Raw genomic sequence first — 14163 nt, 5'->3', positions numbered from 1 at the left:
GTCCCGCGTCTCGTTGCTCTGCGACTCCACCTTTTGTTGAGGTCACACGTGCTTCATGATCTGTGGCCAGGCTGTGCGTCACGTCCAGCTCCTCTCCTCCGGTGATTGTATCTTTGAATGGGTACAAAACAAGTTTTAGAAAAACTGGCAAGAGAAGACATTTATACATCTCAATTCCGTCCCCAATCCTAAGTAGGTGGGGGATAGGTTCATCGGTCACAGTCAGAAGTCATTACTTATGGAGTATGTAGGAGGGCATTTCCACTGAATTCGTAAGCCTATTTGGCGTTCATTCGTGACGTACGTGGAGAGAAATCGGACTCCCATCGACAGTGTATTCTATCAAACTCGAAATCGAGTCCTTAGGCAGAGACTCGCCTTTTTTTTTAACCCAAGTACTGACAATCTTACATTTCCCTTCGGGGTAGGCTAACTCTTGCAAGCAGGGGGGTTATCATCATGAGAGGGGGGCAGAGGCTAAACATGCTTTTCTTGGGGAGCGACGGTTAATCAAGGTCATCAATTACGCTTCGGGGATAGCTGATATGGAGCTGGGGTCAATCGGGAGAAGCGAGGACGCTTTGGACATCCGCACTTAAGTGCAGAGGGGTGGGGCAATCTGGGCATTGGGGATTGCATTTCTAACGAACTGAAAAACAGAAGTCCATTGACGTTATAGTCCCCCTATAAAAAGGCCAGATTAGGGGACATCAGTCGTCTTACCTGTCCTTTCTTTCATTACCAACTCGGGTTCTATCGTTTTGCAGAAAGGAGAGGTAGTAATATGGCAAGTTACAATCGTTTTAGTTCCTGTCAATTTTGCCGAACACCTTTGTGTTCGAAGAGACCCAATTAGGTTTGTGCCGGTGGGGCACAACGTTACCTACACAAGGGAGGAGGGAACAGGGGGACCCTCAGAGAGAGAGAGTCGTCCGCACTCTAAACGAACCATTCGGTACACGTATGACATCGAGAGAGAGAGAGAGAGAGAGAGAGAGAGAGAGAGAAACGTGTACAATAATAGGCCATTTAGTGCGCACACAACACAGAACAGCAGGGGTCAAGTAATACGGAAACACAGGCAGAGGGACGACGTAGATCCATACATTACGTACACACAAACTTAGGCGGGGGAGACAGTACATGTATTATATACAAAAATCCAAGACAAAACATAGAACAGTTATTGGTATTATATACAAAAATCCAAGACAAAACATAGAACAGTTATTGGCCAAAATGATCTCTTCCTGTATGCTGTGCATCCTTAGCATCCTAAGCTCTTTTTACCTTTTTCTTCTCTTTTATCGTCGGCTGCCTTCACTGGTGGCTTTGGTTGCACACACTTACACCTTTGCCAATTGGTCAAGAACTAACCTGGTTGGGCTAATGCTCACGGTGGGATTTTCGAATCATTTTTTTTATTTTTTTTTTAGCAAATGTGTTTCCAGGCTGAGGCAACAGTGGGTGTCAGTTGGGAGAACAATGGGGCAGCTTTGACGTTCATGTCTATGAGGGTGCGAAAAGGAGGTAGTAGATTTTAAACATTGGCAACATTCCTAGTCCTAGGCGGAGGGTACTTGGGTAAACCTCACCTCGGAATATTCCTTAAACTTTCCCTATTTAGTTAAACGTAGGAATTTATTCATTAGTGCACGTCATTCTTGGTTGTATTATTCGGGGTGCCAAGCGAAGTCATATTTTGTAGTTTCCGCTTCAGGCTGTCCTCCCAAGCGCTAAGTTCAGGGAGAGAAATAGTCATTGTTTGCTCGTCGTGTGTAGGCACCATAATCAAACCCCTTTTTCCCATCTCTTCGTCCGCTAGATCACCATTTTTTCGTACTTTAATCGACGTTCCGATGTGACCTGCAGAAAGAGGGAAAAAGAAGGGGGGGCAGGGGCAGCATTTAAAAACACATTAGCGCGCATAAACCCGAAAAGGCTTTTACTTACTACATACTCGACCTATCTCCACGGGATGCATTCCCTGCCAACTTGGCGTTTAAGCCCAGGTGGACCGTTTTGGGGGTCGGGGGCCCCCGTGGCTCTTATAGAATCTTCAAAGGCGAGGAGAACACTTCTGATTGTGGGACTCATTTCTTAATTAACAAGCAACTGGGCCATCCCTTCACGCCGGGCCCGCTCCTGCAGGGTCGACCGCCATTTTACGAGTTCCAGCAGTCACTGGATCACAAGAGTGGACGAACCCTTGTCGGGTGAGTGGAGCGTTGGGGGTGCCACTGGGGCCTCCACCTGGGGAGGTGGGAGAGGCTCGTTCGCGCCGCCTCTCCCTCCCAGCGCACCCCATGCCGTTTTTCTCGGCGTGGACATTCATGATGGCCGGACCAAGCGATGAGAGGGGGGGGTCGGAGGCATAGGCAAGACATCCCCCCCCCCCGGTGGCCTGCAAGGCGCCGCCTCAGGGCCGAACGGGGAGCTCATACCAAGCCGGGGCTGGACCAGGGGATACGAGGGGGGGGTCGATGGCATGAGCAAGACATCCCCCCGTGTTGTCGCAGCCATTATTGAAGAAAGAAGAGGAGGGGGCGCCCCGATCCCGTCGGCCTCGGCTCCTCTTCTGGCCCACCTTATGCGACGATCTCCCCGGCCGACGGCTGGCAGCAGGACCCGCCCTACACGTGCCGAAGATCTCGTCTTTCGGATGGGCGTAGCCGCGAACCTGTTGCACTTCGGGAGTTTCCAGAATGGGGGTAGGTATCTGCTGACTTGTATCTATCTCATGTTACCGTTATTGGGGCGTGGCAGGCGGTGGGACAGACATGTTTGGAGCAGTGAGGGGTGGCGAAGCCTAGTTGCCTCGTGGCCGTCGCGATGTCAAGCTTGGCTTCTCTCACCATTTTCATGTTTCTTATTACGGGCTTATTTCTAACGTTTCTTATTTCTAGCGAAATCATGTATTTTATCGTGAGCTATTTCTAACGTTTTCCTATTTGTAGCGAAATCAAAAACTCATCAGTGGCCTACTGATTTTGCTTTCTTATTTCTTTCTTTTTTTTTTTCTCTAGCGTGTTTCATGCTAAAGTTTCTGTTAACAGGATACAGTGATTACTTCGTTATTGTTGCATATGTCCTTTTTGTTAGGGGTGCCCTCCGGTCGAGCCAGATGACCTACCTCTAATAAATGGTCCGGGTGGAACTAGTTTACCAATCAGTGGGGAGTAGATAGGCACGAGAGATTACAACGGGGGACAAAGGTCCACATTACCTACCCTTCACTACTTGCAAAGATTAGACAGAATATTTCTTTTCTACGTTATTTGCAAACAGGGAATGCCTCGAACTAACTATTCCTTGAACAATAAAATGTCCAAGTAATCAATCAATCAGTGGAGAGAAAAATGGGCATGACGGATTACAATAGGGGACAAAAATCTGCATTACCTATCCTTCACTATCTGCAAAGGGGGGCAGAATATTTCTATTCTTCCCTGTTTGTAGACAGGGAATATCTCAAAGAGCAATAATCGATAAAAATCGATAACAAACAATCAGTGGGGAGAAAAATAGGCATGACGGATTACAATGGGGGACAAAAGTCTGCATTACCTATCCTTCACTATTTGCAAAGAGAGAGGAACGTTCCTATTCATCGCTGTTTGCAAATAGAAAATGTCTCAAAGAGAACCAATACTTCACGTACAATCAATCAATCAATCAGATGGATAAAGCCATCCTACCAATCGGACGTAAAGACGTCCTACTTAACCTTACCCGGACCGGACCGTGTGGGCAATTCTTCGCCTTCCCTTTTCCAGCGCCCGATCGTTCTCTTTCTCCATGTTTTTACCACAACATTCCTGTGGGATTCCAGTCAGGACAGTAGGTCACTTGAGAGAGGTCCGTTCGGAATCGGTGAAGTTCATTCAATCGGCAGCCGGACGAGGGCCCTCTCAAGGCAGGTATCCTCCAATCGTTTAGATGTTCACCCCATCGTCTGGACCTCCCTTACCGGACCTTACGTCGCTGATGGACCCCGCGTTGGGACGCCAATTGTGGAAAAGTCAGCCCATAACACACCTGATGCCCAGGCTGCTGGCGCAGGACGCCTCTTAGTTCCCATCTTGAACAATTACCAAATAAAGAGACGGGCGCTGGGAGCAGGAAAACAAGAACAGAGTTTTATTTCTCATGAGGAGAGCCTGTCATTTCGGACACTCGCATAGTGTCTTCATGAGGTGCTCTAACAAGTTTCTCTGAGGCTTCGTCTTTAATACACATGTTTATGATGCACAAACATTCCTTATTGCAATAAAGACGCTTTGAAGTAGGAAAAAGAAAGCATGCCTGGAATCCCAGTTTCAGGCCTATTCCCATACCAGTCGCTCAGATGTCATCCTCCCCTCCTGAATGTAACAAGAGATTGTGATCTCTCAGCCGGACATTCCTACAGGACACGAGGGCAGGAGGGGATGATCAGATCAAAAGTTGGGCAGGCGATAAGATCGGGCACTTCGGTTGGTGTATCACGGTTTTGTTATGCTGGGCAGGAAAAAGGGGGGGTGTACATCCACGAGGCTTGGTCGAAAGGCCAAGTGCAGCTGGGGGGGGGGGGCTCGTCAGCAGAGGGGAAGGGTGTTCTTGGGAGGAAATGGGGGGTGTGGGTCAAGCAGGAGTGTTACTTCTAGAGCAGGGTCACGCAGAGGGAGAGGGTTTTATGGCCGATGCATGAGCAGTGCGCGCGGGGAGGGGTGCCGGGAGTTTAACAAACGGGCAGAGAGGCCATGGTGCCTAAAATGGCTGTCGTGTACGTGTGTGCATGGGTCTATGCTGGCGGGATAACACAGTCAGTGTTTCGCGATATCCGTTCTGCTTACAACAAGGGGTACAGTGAACACAAATGAACGCCGCTTATGTGCATATACATTGCCATTTTCAACACCTTTATCCTTCCCCATGACCAAGACCTCCATCTTTCCTCCACTTAGCTTTAACCAGTTAGTATGCATCCAGCTGGCGATTTTATACAACCTGTAGCGATGAAACACTGGAGTTGTCATTGGCAGAAAGGGAAAAGAGAAATCGATATTTCTGTATCATAATATTTTTGTATCACAATATTTTTTCCCCAATATTTCTGCAACTCGATATTTCTGATCCGATATTTTGTTCAAACACCGTTTCTAGCGCTGTCCTCCGAAACCTTCCAAGGTCCGCTGAAACATGAGCGATAACAGCCTACGTGAGACATTTTACATGCAATATAAAATGTACTGAGGTGCTAGCAACAGGGAATAAATTATAAGTGGATGAAAATGTAAGAACTCATTACATGTTTTGGCATAGATTTGGTTGCACACTTAAATTTTTCTATGAATGATTAACCCCTTTGCTGCTAGCCCTTTTCCCGCCTTGTGCTAAGCCTTTTTTTGGCTATTTTGGGTAGTTCGAGCTTAGGCCCCTGTAACTTTTTGACCAAATAAGGTATCCACACAAAATTTGCGTCCTTTTCTTCCAACATCATGGGGATTCTAAAGGTACCCAGGGTTTGTGGATTCCCCTGGAGGGGACCCATAAATTAGCCAAAATACAGCTACATTTTGTTGTTCTAGGAAAGAAAGTGCTGCAAATAAAAGCGTCTGTTTTTTTCGCTTCAAATGGTATCAACAAAGGGTTTGTAGGGCGAAATTCACAATTTTCCCAGCATTTAGGGACTGACAGACCTTTGTCAGAAAACCAACATTTTTTACACAGTTTTGGCATTTTACTGGGATATAGCCTATTTTTCCTATGTTTTGTGCTTTCAACCTTCTTCCAGTTAATGGTAGAAATGGGTATGAAAGCAATAATGGATCCTGAAAAGCTATACATTTTAGAAAAGTAGACACAATTTTGAATTCGGCAAGGGGTCATTTGTGTAGATCCTTCAAGATTTCTTTATAAAAATTAACAATTAAATATAGGAAAAATTGAAAATTTGTTGAAAAAAACAGTCATTTGTGCCAAAGTTTTCACCTGTAACTCCTTCTAATTGTGACAGCTGTTTGAAAACAATGTGCCGTACATCTGCTAGACCTTTCTGGTTGTGGGGATATATAAGACTTGTAGGTTCACCAAGAATCCGACTAACCCAGAACCAATAACTGAGCAGCGTCTTGCAATGGTTTTTCATTATGTACCGGGTATATAGCAATTAATTTTGGAAAATATATACATGGAAAAATGGGTGTGAAAGACACCTTTGTATTTCTGAAATTGGAACGAAATATAGAGTTTAGAAACAGTAGATATATGCACATTTCCGTAACTGTGAGTACCCATACTAGCATGAGAATTATAGGTCTTTTTTCAAAATGACTTTTTTTTACACAATGTCTTTCTTTCGGAAGGCAGAAATGCATCAAAAGTCAATAGTCAACAGTTGATGTACAATTCTGTGTTACCCTAGGTCTCCCGATAAAATTTGTACCTTACTTGTGTGGGTAGGCCTGGTGCCCGCGACAGGAAATGGCCCAAAACGCAACATGGACACACCACATTTTCACAGTGAAAACTGACCCTTTTTTGCACAGTGCCTAGCTATGGATTTTGAACCCTAGCCCTGCCAGCACCTAGGGAAATGTAGCAAACCTAAACATTTTTAAAAAACTAGACACCCAGGAAAATCCATGATGGGGTGACTTGACTGGCTCTCACCACTTTCTGTTACTCAGAATCCCTTGCAAACGTAAATGTTTGTAAAAAAAACACATTTTCCTCACATTTCTGGAACATGCGTGGATCCACAAAATTCTACCCACCCGCCCACCTGATGATCAGTGCTAAAGTGCATATCCTCTCCCTGTAAATTACTACTGTGATTCGTTATCCATTATTGGCCTATTTGTTTTACCTGTAAAGTCCCTAGTAAAGGGCACTGAGTGTGCCAGGGAAGGTAATTCAAATGCTTCTAGTGGGCCTGCAGCACTGATTGTTCCACCCACATGAGTAGCCCTAAAATGGTGTCTCGGGCCTGCCACCGAAGTGCCTGTGCGTAGTCTGTGAACTGCATTGTTGTCCTGGCCTGTGTACACACTGACCAGGCCTGACCCTCTCCTTTTCTTACACATTGGACACCCCTATGGTAGGCCCAAGGTACCCCCCTGGGCAGGGTGCAGTGTATGTGTAAGGTAAGACATGTACTAGTGAGGGTGACATGTCCTGATAAGTGAAATACTGCCTTTTTTTTTTTCACTATTGAACGCCCATCTTACCCATAGGATAGAAAGGGAATGCTGTGTCCCATGTGTACCTGCATATCTCCCCATAGGAGCAAGATGGGAAGCTGAAGTCTGGTATCCCTGAACTCAGAATTTGATAATGCATCTTTTAGGAAAGATGGTTTTAAATTCTGTGTTTGAAAATAGCACTTTTAGAAAGTGGCTATTTTCCTGTTCAACCTTTCTGTGTGCCTCTGCCTGTTTGTGTATTGGCTGTCTGGTTTGTGAGTGACAAGGGCTGGGGGTGGCTGTAGGAAGCTGGTGGGTCAGCCCTAGGCTGAATAGACCTATCTACACTTAGAGTGGTGGGAAGAGTTGCACCTGGGTCTGAATAGGACTGTGCCTGCCTTCCACAATGCTGGCTCCTCCTCCTGCGGTGCGTCTAATAGCCTTGGCCCACACTCACAAAGGAAGAAGACCTGCCCTGGCAGAGGGCACCCAGAACTTGTTGGGACTGGATCATGGACCCCTCACGCATGGAGAACCTGAAACCCCTGTATTTAGACAACATCTGGAGTCAAGAGGAATCCCTGCCAAAGAAGATCAGCGAAAGAGACTGAGGAGGTAGACTGCTCTTGCTGTGTGCTCTGGGGCTGACCTGCAGTTGCTCTTTCTACAAAAGGGGGAGGATAAGGGACTTTGTTGTGTGCTGTGTCCCCATCTTGCAACAAGGACTTTGCTGTGTGCTGTGTCCTGAAAGAAGAATAAAGTATCCAAGGGCCTAAGGAGAGCTGGCCTCCTGATTGCAACTCAGGGACACAAATGTTGCATAAGATTTCCTCTTGTGAATGCCCAGTGCGTGTGGTTGCGCACTGACTGTGGCCCCGTGAACTTTGCCCTACCTGCTCGTGTTGTATGTCACTCGGTGTGTTTGTCGGCACACCTCAGGGCTCTGGGCGTGGTGTGACATGCCCCCATCGTGAACCCCTGCCGGATTGTCTTGGTGATCAAGAATGCCAGCCAGGACACCTTTCGGGACCGCCGCCGACCCGGAATCGACGCACGCACTGAGGGCCGGTATCTGTCCTAACCCTGGGCGTAGTTCGTGAAGTAGCGCTACGCGAAGTGCACTTCGCACTACGCGAACTTCACGTAGCACTGCGCGAGCTGCGTAGTAGCATGTTCGCACTGTGCAAGATGCGTTATCAATGATTGCACAGTGCGGACAAGCATCCGCACTGTGCAATGATTGAAAACGGCATCTTGCACAGTGCGAGCTGTAGTTTTCTGCCGCTCGAGTAGATTTTTACTCGAGCGGCAGCTTTCTCAACCCGGACTGGTAGATTCTCATCGCGAGTGGTCGCGAGCATGCGCGACCACTTGCAATGAGAAACCTGACCTCCCCGCGTTGAGAGTCTCGCCAGGATGTCATTTTGCTTGCTCGCGAAAAATGACCGCTGCACTACGCTACGCTGCGCTACTCGTGTTCGCACTGTGCTACGTGCAGCTCGCGTAGTGCGAAGTTGCGCAAACTTCGCAAACTACTCGAGCGTAGCGTAGTGCTTCGCCCAGGGTTAATCTGTCCATCACCGGCCCTGCTTGCCCAGAGAGTTGTGGCTTGCCCTGGAATTACCACTACAGGCCCGGGGTCTACAAGAGCTTTTGCGCACCTTTTCTCGTCGCTGGCTCCGAGATTGGAGGTCCCGCTCAGCCTCTAATCATCGCCGCCAGCCCGGGAGTTGAGTGAGTACTTTGCCTGCATTCGCCGTCCATTGCTGAGGCCGAGTTTTGCATTGCCAGTAAAACCGGAAGGGTTGCCTGGTAACAGGGACACCACGCTGACATCACTGCTGAAAAGACCAGGAAGGCCGCTGGGAGGAATTCCCGTCCCAACAAGCGTGTCTCCGCCAGATGAGCAAGGCTTCTACCGAAGATCAGCTGAGACGCGCCGCCACCGGGAGAGAAGGCCCATGTAACACGCTCTGGGCCGCGCTGTTGGTTGTGTGAGGCCAGGAGCAGGTGGGGGACCGGCGGGGCAGCCTGGGACTGTGCAGCAGTTCAATTTGCCTGAGACTTTCCACACTAAACGAGAGATCAGCACGGCCTGCACCGGCTCACTGATAGAGCTGCATATCGGGCCGGCTGGTTGTTGAGCTTCTGTCACTTCACGCTTTGAGGGCGCATAGTTTTACCGGCGCTAGCCGCAGAGTCAGTCTTGGGACAGTCTTGGAGGGCACAGGGCAGCCTCAGTCGGTGCCGACATGAGGAGGGTGGCAATACCCCGTTTGGGCACCCAAGTCTGAATTGTCTTGGCCTAGTAAACCTGGGTAAAGAAAAGAAATACAGAAACCTGCAATTTTATATTCTTATCAAAGAAAGCAGAAATCTGGGAGGTATCTTTATGAGAACTTGACCAGGACCATTCAAAAAGAAAAAAGCATTCAAAGGTGGTTTTTGTCTGAGAGAACTGTGAATAAGTCATATAACATTACAAGAGAGAGCCAGTGATTTTGGAAGTAACTTTATTATTATGTATGTGCATTTTTGGGCGTTTTTATGTGACCTAAGCTATAAAAAAAAATTATATTTTTATAACCAACCTGTGTGGTGTACATTTGTGGTGTTTCACTGGGTTACTGTGCATGTTAGTGTAAATACTTGACACATTGCTTTGGGGATAAGCATGTCTGCTCGTGCCAAGCTACCAAGGGAGTGAGCAGGGGTCAACATTGTGTGTTTTCCCCTTACCCTGACTAGAGTGGTGGTTTCTGCCTGACTTTGGAGCAAGCCTCAGCCAAACAAAAAGCCCATTTCTAACAGGAAACCCAACAAACCCACACATTTCTGAAAATTACACACCCGGGGAATCCAGTGAGGTATGGCTTGGTGGGTCCTGTCCTCCTACCCAGTGTTCCCTCAGGTCTCCAGATAAAAAAGGCATCTCACTCATGTGGGTGGGTCAAGTACCCGCGACAGGCAAGGGCCAAAACCTATTGTGGTGACATCAATTTTACCGATCGAAAAATAACCTGGTTTTGCAAGGGGGGTCCCATGTGTTTTTATCCCCCGGCCCCGGGGGCCATCTAGGGAAACCTAACAATCACACATATTTCTGAAAACTAGACACCCGGGGTAGTCCAGTGAGGTATGGATTGCGTGGGTCCCCTAACATTTTCCAACCCACAATCCCCGGCAAACCTCATATTTAGCTGAAAAATTAACTTTTTTCTCAAATTTCTGTGTGGGAAAGTTCGGGAATCTGCATGGATCCACAAATTTGCTTCCACCCAGGGTTTCACCAGGTCTCCTGATAAAAACGGTACATCACTCATGTAGGTGGGTCAAGTACCCGCAACAGGCAAGGGCCCCAAACCTATTACGTGTGATTAAAATTACCTATTGCAAAACAACCTGGTTTTGCAAGGGGGGTCCCATGTGTTTTTATCCCCGGGCTCAGCGGCCAGCTAGGAAAACCTACCAAACCCACACATTTCTGAAAACTAGACACCTGGGGGAGTCCAGCAAGGTATGGGTTGCCTGGGTCCCCCAACATTTTACTACCCAGAGTCCCCTGCAAACCTCAAATTTAGCTGAAAAAATGACTTTTTTCTCAAGTTTCTGTGTGGGAAAGTTCTGGAATCTGCGTGGATCCACAAATGTCCTCCCACCCAGCATTCCCTCAGGTCTCCCAATAAAAATGCTACCTCACTAGTATGGGTAGGAATAGTGGCTGCAACATGAAATGGCCCAAATACTATGGAGACTTCAAAATTACCTATAACAAAACGACCTGGTTTTGTGGGGGTGGGGAGGCACCTGGGCCACCAGGGATTTTCTTTTTTTTTTTAAATGCCCATTTTGTTTCGGGGAGCGTCCCCTTGGGCAAGGGTCGCTCCCCTAGGGGGAGCAATGTGTTTACTTTGCTCTGCCCCGGGGGCAGATCGTAAAATAAAATATATATATATATTGTGTGTTGGGGAGCGGCCCCCTTGGGCAAGGGTCGCACCCCTTGGGGGAACAATGTGTTTAGTTGGTTCTGCCCCCTTGGGTGGGGATATTGGTTAAAAAATGTAACATTATGTATGTGCGACTGGGCCACCTGGGATTTCTTTTTTTTTTTAACTTCCCTTTGTGTGTCCGGCAGCTGTCCCTTGGGCAAAGTTTGCTCCCCTTGGGGGAGCAATTTGTTTAGATGGTTTTGTCTCCCCTAGGGGGGAGCAGATCGGATTTAAAATAAATGAAAAATTTAGCTGTCTGCCCACTAGGCCACCAGGGTTTTTTTTTAATTATGTTTTTGGGTAGCGGCTCCTTAGGCAAGGGTCTCTCCCCTTGGGGGAGCAATATGTTTTTGGGCGAGCAACCCCGTCGGCAAGGCTCTCTCCCCTTTGTGTAGTATTTATTTTGGCAGTTTCTGACCCCCTGGAAGGGCAGATCGACCCAAATAATTAATTTTACTGTATGCCCCAAAGGCCACCAGGGTTTGTTTTAGTGTTGTTGGGAGCGGGCCCCTGGACAAGGGTCACTCCCCTGTGAATATTGTGGCTGTTTCTGCCCCTTTGGGGGCAGATCGGCCATATGTTTTCAGGTCCATCTGTCTCCTAGGGGGGCAGAAGCCACTAGACACCAGGGCTTTTTAAATGTTGATGTTGGGGAGTGACCCCCTTCGCCAATGGTCACTCCCACTTTATGAGGATGAATTTGTTAGCTGTTCCTTCTCCCTGTGGGGGCAGATTGGGCTTATGCTTTTATGCCCACCAATACATTCTCTTGGCTGGTGGATAATGTGTGGACTAGTGCATTATTTGCACATGTGATTGTAATGGTTTTTTTCTCCTTTTTATTCTAGTGCAAAGCTTTTGATTCTTGTTTGCAGTTTCGGCAGTGGTTGATCTGCAGTTTTGCGTAGTTGCATTTTTTTGGTAAGAAAAACATTTCCATTGTGTTTACTCCAATTGAGTATTAATGCCATGCATGAATGAATTTTTTGTAAGTGGTGTCATATTAGCAGCATATTTAGTTAGTGTTTTGAGCATGAAATTCTTTGTGATGTGTTTTGCGTTGTCTTATGTGTAATTTTCTTTTCTTTTTCTTTTTTTAGTGGGATACTGTTGGTCCTTACTGTGTCTGTGCAGAGTAGGTGGTGGTCAGTCTAGATGCTTCTGGCACGTGAGTGGTATAGTGTTGGAGTATATAGGTCTTTGTGATAAAGCCGCATTTTGTTTATTACTTATTTTACAAAGTGTTTGTTGTTGTTGACTTTTTTGACAAGTTACCGTTATTAGTAAGGATTATGGCTAGCCGTAAAATTACTGCTCAGCAGGTGGTTGGTATGCTTTTTGAATCTTCCTCTGAGCAGGCAGTGAGATTTCTGTCCACGAGGAATCATCTGATGATGAAGCTACTCTCAGTGTGGATGAAGCTACTCTCAGTGCCTGTTTTAGAGGAGGACACTGATGTGCCTATGGTGCAGCAAGAGACATCAGGATTGCAGCCTGAGGCTGTAAGGCTTCCTACTGGAAGTGCCGAACTCTGGGTTGATCCAAACATGGTACCGCCAGTGTTGTCTGCCTTTAGTGGTGATTCAGGGTGTAGAGTGGATTGTGAATATTTTTTGCCTGTACAGTTTTTTCAGTTGTTTATGGATGATTTATTTTTGGCTGGATTGTTGAGCAGACTCATTTGTATGCTGAACAGTTTTTGAGGGACAACAGTGCCAGGCTTAGGCCCCACTCTAGAGCTACGTGGTGGACTCCCACAAATGTGGATGAGATGAAGACGTTTTTGGGTTTGACTTTTTTGATGGGCTTGACAGGAAAGCCGTCCATGGCTTCATATTGGTCTACCAGTCCCTTGGTGGCAACGGCCCTATTTCCTGCAATTATGAGTTGTGATCGATATTTACTTTTGCTTCAGATTCTGCATTTGTGTTGATAATGCTTTGCCATTGTCACAAGATCACCCTGACTGTGACCGTCTTTTTAGGATTCGACCTGTTCTTGATCACTTTGTAGATCAATTTTCAGAGATCTATACTTCAGGGAAAGAAATAGCTGTTGATGAGTTTTTGGTCCTGTTCAAGGGCCGTTGGGTTTTTAGGCAGTACATTGCTAGCAAGAGGGCACCTTATGTTATTAAGATGTATATGTTGTCTGAGAGTAGGACAGGATATGTCTATAATTTCCGGGTGTACACTGGTAGGGATTCCACTATTGACCCCCCTTGCTGTCCGTCCACTTTTGAAGTTTCATAGAAAATTGTGTGGGATCATGCTAGAGGAATGTTTGACAGAGGCCACCATTTGTACCTTGATTACTTCTACACTGTGGTGCAATTGTTTAAGGAATTGTACAAAGTCGCCACTTTTGCTTGTGGCACAATCCACTCTAGCCGTAAAGGTTACCCAAAAGAGCTTGTTTACAAAAAGCTTCAAGGGGACAGTGCAGTGCCTTGCGTATTGAGGAACTGCTAGCTGTGAAATTTGTGGACAGGAGGAATGTGTACATGCTGACTACCATTCATGATGAGAGTACTTCACCTGTGACTCTTTGGGGTCAGGTTGCTGAAGTGCGCAAACCTGTGTGCATTGTAGACTACAATAAGCACATGGGTGTTGTCGATAGAGAGCAGATCAGAGGTTGGAACCTTACACTGCTGTTTGTAAGGCTTACATTTGGTATAAGAAGTTGGCCAACCATCTCTTCTATTTAGCAACTTTCAATACTTTTGTTGTGTTCAAGGAGTGTTCTCCTGCGTCAAAGATTACTTTTGTTTAGTAGCAGGAGTCTGGATAGGCAGCCTTGTTCTTGTGGAACAGGCAAGTGTTCCTAGAGTTGGATCGGTGGAGGATGTGGCTAGATTGAAAGATCGCCACTTTCCTGCCTCCCACGCCCAAAAAAAACCAATCCCTGTAAGAGATGTAGAGTCTGCTTGCGAATAGGTATGCGGAAGAAGAGTCGTATGCACTGTGATGATTGTACTTCTAATTCTGGGCTGTGTGTGCCCACAT

General features: G+C 46.9%; 1 long non-coding RNA gene across 1 annotated transcript in view; it reads left to right on the top strand.

Annotated features, from left to right (window-relative positions):
* Nucleotides 1-14163, top strand: part of LOC144756191 (uncharacterized) — a 57776-nt gene that overhangs the window by 30810 nt on the left and 12803 nt on the right. Inside the window, exon 2 of the long non-coding RNA XR_013595095.1 lies at nucleotides 12004-12076. This is a non-coding gene — a long non-coding RNA (uncharacterized LOC144756191). The remainder of the gene's footprint in view (nucleotides 1-12003; nucleotides 12077-14163) is intronic.

This window comes from Lissotriton helveticus, chromosome 5_1 (genome assembly GCF_964261635.1).
Source record: "Lissotriton helveticus chromosome 5_1, aLisHel1.1, whole genome shotgun sequence".
Classification (NCBI taxonomy): Eukaryota; Metazoa; Chordata; class Amphibia; order Caudata; family Salamandridae; genus Lissotriton; species Lissotriton helveticus.
This window is presented reverse-complemented; position numbering and strand designations above follow the sequence as displayed.